Source organism: Teleopsis dalmanni, chromosome 2 (assembly GCF_002237135.1).
Source record: "Teleopsis dalmanni isolate 2A chromosome 2, ASM223713v2, whole genome shotgun sequence".
Lineage (NCBI taxonomy): Eukaryota > Metazoa > Arthropoda > Insecta > Diptera > Diopsidae > Teleopsis > Teleopsis dalmanni.
In genome coordinates this window covers 153,470,718-153,477,056 of record NC_051847.1, presented here as the reverse complement: position 1 = coordinate 153,477,056, position 6,339 = coordinate 153,470,718, and positions in this window count along the sequence as shown.

Here is a 6,339-nt window from a genome sequence, read left to right as displayed (position 1 = left end):
CTAAACTTTGCTAATATAATAATTATATTCTGGGAACGATTCTATAATTGGAAGCTTTTGCTCTCAAACTGTTTAGATATATAATTTTGATTGTTTTAGTAAAAATACCCCTTTTTTAAATAATATATCTATATTATATATTTATTAATTAGACACATCATAGTGCATAGTTTGCTAAAGATATTTTGTTTTTCGAACTAGAACCGGAAGGTTCTAAACTTTGCCAATGCAATAATCATATTCTGGGAACAACATTGTCATTTGTGGGTTTAATTATCAAACTGATTAGAATATATATACTTAAAATTTTTTTGGTGAAAAACTTATACGTTTCAAAAATAAAATCTATAATAAATTATTGTAGTATATTATTTCTAATAAAAAAAAATCTAGAGACTATCAGACAAATACTAAACGTTCATGTATTTTACATTGCATCAAAGGTGTTATAAAAACAATAGGGCATATTAAATGCCCTATTGCTCAATCAATTATAAATTATTTGTATTTATAAAATATATTTTTTATTAATTTAATATTTGTGGAGAAAAAATATCCTAATATTATTTAATTACTATGAAAAATTTCTCCATTTTTTCAAGCTTACGGTTTTTACTATTGTCGCCGCTCATTGGACTCCAATTTGTATGTTAAGCAAGTTAACATTTTATGCTATTTTAAGCCACATTTCCGTTTATATTTACAAATGTTAATTATTGCTAATAATAGTTGTGACAAACTCAGCACACTCTTGGAATTTTTTCCTCTACAAATAACTTCAGGAAACATATTTCCATTAAGATTAATGAAGCCACAAGCAGATATCCACCGCTCCGCTGTCAGAATTGGTTTTAGTATTAAATACAAACTTAGTTCGTTCCCCATAAGTTTTTAAGCATTTTAGCATCAATTGATTGCATTAAGCGCGAGGGCAATGTCATAATATCTTCACGAAGTAATAGACTGTGAAGCAAATCGGCTAGACGGCACAATTCCTACACGGAAATTCTATCCTCCGCTTGTTGCAACCCAAGAAAGTGCACAATAAGCAGACGACGGTGGCAGAAAGGGTAATAAAATGAGACGAAAAATGACTAAATTCCTGACTGCGACAGCTGCTGCACTTGAACATTGACACCAACCAGTTTGTGAAGTAGACTCCACACTTCATGGGCACTAAACATAATTTGCAAAAATATTTTCTATTGTCGATTAACTACTTTTAATTAAATTTTCATTGAAATATAATTGAAATTAACAAGGCACATGTATATTTTGCTTTCACAATAAGAAAAACAAGCAATTTCTTCTGGTGCCGTTGACGCAGCTAACGCAGCTGGGGGCTGCATTGTCTGCTGCCATATTGTCTCGAAATCAAAGCGATTTACTACATCGTCTGCCTTAGTTTTACTTCAGCGTTCAACATTTGCACACTAAACAATAAAAACAATTACAATATAAACAATAAACCACACAAAATAATTAAACAAAACAAAACCGCAGACGACAAGCAAAACAACACCAAAAAAAAATGTAAAGCAGAATTGTCAAATTATGGGCGAATTTCAACAAAATCAGCTGCTCTCATAACAAAATTGGTTTCTTATTGTTTTATAAATTAAATAAATTAATAAAAACATCCTCATATTGTTTACCTTTATAAAATAAGCAATTCTACGATTATTAAATGCATTTAAAGCAAATTAATTTTATTTATTGATTCACGCTTCATTGTTTGCAAATTGTAAACAATTGCTTCTTCACTGTACACTTAGCATTTTGTGTCTTAGCGCACGAATTTCTTAAACGGTATATTGCTTTTATGATTATTACGTATTTGCACACATTTATAAAGCATTTTTTATTAATATTTTAATTTAATTTAATATTTTTTCGTATATTTCTTTAAAAATTTACTCAATTGCACAATTTTCCGACGATACATGTTTACCAGGCGCCATGTTGCTGTCAACTAAAACTGGAATCGAACGGCGAATTATACAAATGTGCACAGCGTTGCCAACACACTGTTTTTCATTTGACAATCACAAAAGAAACATATGCGTGAAACACGTTGCCAATACACAAGTTTTATATGTTGTAAATTTTAAAAATTATATTATACTGTACTTAGAGAAACACATTTAATTTAAATGTTTTTAATGAAACATTAAATGTAACGAAGCAGTTTTATAAAATTTTTATATATTTACACTTGATACAAAATAATAAAATTAAATTAAATTACCGTTCAGTATATAGTTTGCTAAAATGTTAGAAATTATTAACAATTATTATATTACCATTCATATTAGTAATATATATAATAATATAATATTACTAATAAAATTATATTATATGGTACTAATTAATAAGTAAACTTATATTATTATATATTACGTAATATATTACATATTAATAATAAATATATGATTAATAAAATAGTTTTAATTAAAATAAAACTCTTGACTGAGGAACTCATTTATTACTTAAATTTTTTTATTTAATTATGTCAACATTAAAAGAAAATATATATATTTATATACATAATATATAACATAATAAGTTATATAAAATAAATATGTATTTAATTTATAAAATAATTTTAATTAAAATAAAACTCTTGACTAAAAAAAAATTTGCTACTCATATTTTTTTATTTAATTATGTCAACATTAAAACAAATTTTATATACACAAATATATATCCGATACTAATATAATTTAATATATTTATGCATTCAAATATTTTAATTCATTTAACATTAGTTATAATGGATCTTATAATGGAACTATAAATATGTTTTAAGAACCAAATGATTCCAAATGAAGAACCAAATGAGAACCAAATGAACTAAATGATTCTTTGTATCTTCCCATTATATGATGTAAAATTCTATTTAATTTAATGTTTTTGAAGTAATTAATAGTAATTTAATAGTAATTTAGTATAATATCTGCTATTGTGTTTTTTATTATGAAATAAAATATTTAAACTTAAGTATAAAACTCTATTTAGCCATTATGAATTTCATCCAGTTATGATTTAGGTATTGGAATGTAAATTATAATTACGCCACATAGCTTTCCATAGCGTGATCTATGGAAAACAAAAAAAACATTGGGATAACGGGATATGTGGAAGAGGTACCCAAAAAGTAGGGGTAAAAACTGAATCTTATCATTTAACCAATATATTAAGCAACAAAAGAGATTCTGAGTTTAAATATAAGAAAAATTTTAAACAACCGAAAGAAAGGATGCAAAAATATAATAGATATTTTTCCTACTTGAAGTGACATATGCATTATATTCTCAATAATTTGCTACAACTCGCTAGTCTAGTGTATAGCATTATAACAGCAACATAATATTACAATATTTAAATAGACACATAGAATTACAATATTGGGATATACAACAACCTGACAAAATTGCTTAAAAATGTAGTGACAATATTTGCAATCAGTTTCCAGAAGAGTGGATGCCAAAAAGGTCTACCAAAAGAAAAATTTTAATTTTGACAACTCTATCTAATCTGGAAAAATCCCTAAACATGAATTTCAAAAGTTTTTTACATAATCTCCTAATCGAGAGACAAATGGAAATATAAAATTTAACATTGACAAATATAATAATCGAATCTATAAGCATCAGATCAATATACTTTGGCTAGTTTAAAGAAAGGACTGTGACGCTATCAAGGAATCTACATGTTTATTAACAAGTTTATCTTGTTTAAAAAAACGAACTTAAAAAACAGCATAAAAAGCATATACTCAGTCAATACATTTACAATAATCGTTCGATCTATCTATACTAAAGAAGAAGAACTACTGAAGCATTGCAAAATTGATCAGTTATCCGTTAAAAATTCATACTTAATATCATCAAGAAAAATGTACCAAACCGATATTAGGTAGACAAGAATCACAAGCAAAATATTCTGTTACTAATACTAATGATACTAATCTTACTAGAAGGTGTTTAACAATTTTTTTAACAATGAACAGAACTAGTGTATTACAAGAACTTGATTGTGATCGAGAATGTGGATCCTTCTGAATAGAGCCAAATGCCACGTAAGGTTACTGTAACCGTCGAAATTCCCAACTCACCAACCTGTGGTTTTTCGTCTTAGTAAGTTTTTCAAAACTTATTATTATTATTCATAAGTAAGGACTCTCACCCTAAGAGCTCGTCCACTAAATACCTAGTGTAGTAGTGGAAACAACTAAATTTGTGATGGTTTCCAGGTCAGTTGTCAAAAAATTCAGTAACAAAGAAAAATTAAGAAACAACAGAGGCTACAGAGGCAACTAGATACCTTTCGAAATAATATATAGATTTGGTCAGATTAAAGCATTTTATGGAAGATGACCTTATAAGCCCACTTGATTTTTTAAATATAGATCTTAAGGGAATAAAGTTTATCCAACTCAAAAATTATTTCTTCTGAAATCTTAGCTTCTGGTATGTGGTACGGTATCAAACCTATGCTTCTTAGACAGAATAGCTCACCACCATAACCAACCAATCAAGTATATTATTAAATTTCTAAAAAGGTTATATTCTATTATTAATATTTTCAAAGCATTTCGCAGTATAAAAACAAATTTCATTTTCAGATGTCATGGGTTCATAAATTTAATAATAAAATTACATAAATTTATCGATAAATTTAGACGTACCTATGCTCATCTACATAAAAAGCTATCAAAGGTCATAAAATATTTTAAATTTTATTTACGAAATCAAATATTTTTCCATAAAAACATAAACTTATTCATGCAAATATGTTGCTGATGGTGCCGATGGTGTCGATGATGTTGCTAAAGTTTTTCCGAGTATTCCGTGTACTCCCAGGCCAACGCAAAGTCAGAGGCCATAAATTCGTTACATTATCAGAAGCATGGATGGAGAAGGTATGTGTTCGTATTTAAATTGAAGATTTTCAATTTAACGATTTTGAATTATGTGACGATTATGAAACTTTCATATAAAATACGGAATCGCGCAGTTTTATTTAATATCAGCAAAAATAGTCACGACAACATAAAGTACTAAAAAAGGGTTCATCCATCGTGAGGAGTTACAATTTACTTAGTGTTTTTCATCTGTGCAAGTACTTACTTTCGTATTTGAAGCCGAGCAGTAAGGAAATTATAATTTATTTTTTATTTATAGTAATATTTAAAGCTCACAATACTGAGTACTATCTGTGTGCTCACATGTAAGCGGGATGAGGAAGCGCTCTTTTAAGGACATCATTAATTTTTTATTTGAGCTGCTTTAGATGCGCAAGGATGGAATCATGATATACTTTTACAGCCCATTTTAAACATTTTAGTCGGTTAAGTTTTATTTACTTTTGCATGGGTATATGCTTTTAATGCTAACATTTGAGTTTTATTAATTTTAGTATTTAATTTAATTTTATTATTTTATTTTATTTTTTTTTAAATAATTTTCTTTTTAATAAAAACAAGTAAAAAAAAGATTAGTCATCACTTCTAATTTGACTGGCACAAGTTGTAAGGCTGGCAGGAGTTTTAAGCCTGGCGGAAGTTCTAAGCCTGCCAGGAGTTCTAAACGTAGTACGAGGTGTAAGCCTGGCACGAGTTCCAAACCTGGTACGAGTTCTAAGCCTGGCACTTACAGTTCAAACCAATTATATACGGACTATAAATTAAACAAAAAAAAAAGAAAAACGAATATTTCCTACGACAACTGATGATGAATACTTGGCAATACTCAGCCAAATTTTAATAAATTAACTAAAATTTTTGTTGTTGTGTTTTCATTCCTATTCAAGGCCTTCTAACTTTTAAATAGTTTCTTTTCGTCATACCTAAGGCACGTCACTTGCGGCAAGAAAAAATCTACATTAAATAAATATTATTTCACCTTAAATAATAATTGATACATAAAATTCTATTTAAATAAAAATTTATATACATTTTATGGATATTTCAGGAATGTGTAATTTAATATATCACCAAACAATAAATAAATAAAAAATTTAAGTATGTGTCAAGTGCGATTTATGTGTGTAACTTGAGAGTAAGTGGCATAAAAATTTAAGTACCTACACAGTTGAGCATAAGAAACATTAAATTTCATATTAAATGGATTTATGTACGAATATTTACGTATAAAACTTATATGGGTTAGTTGCCTTAACGCAACGCAACGCAACGCATCGAAACGCAACACAACGCCATCCATCGAAAGGAGCAAAGGATATGTAAAAATGCTAACGAGAAACTTTGGTTAAGAAATCAATGAGGAGATTTCTCCTCTCTCCTCTCACACATCGAAAGGGGAGTCGTGGTATTCA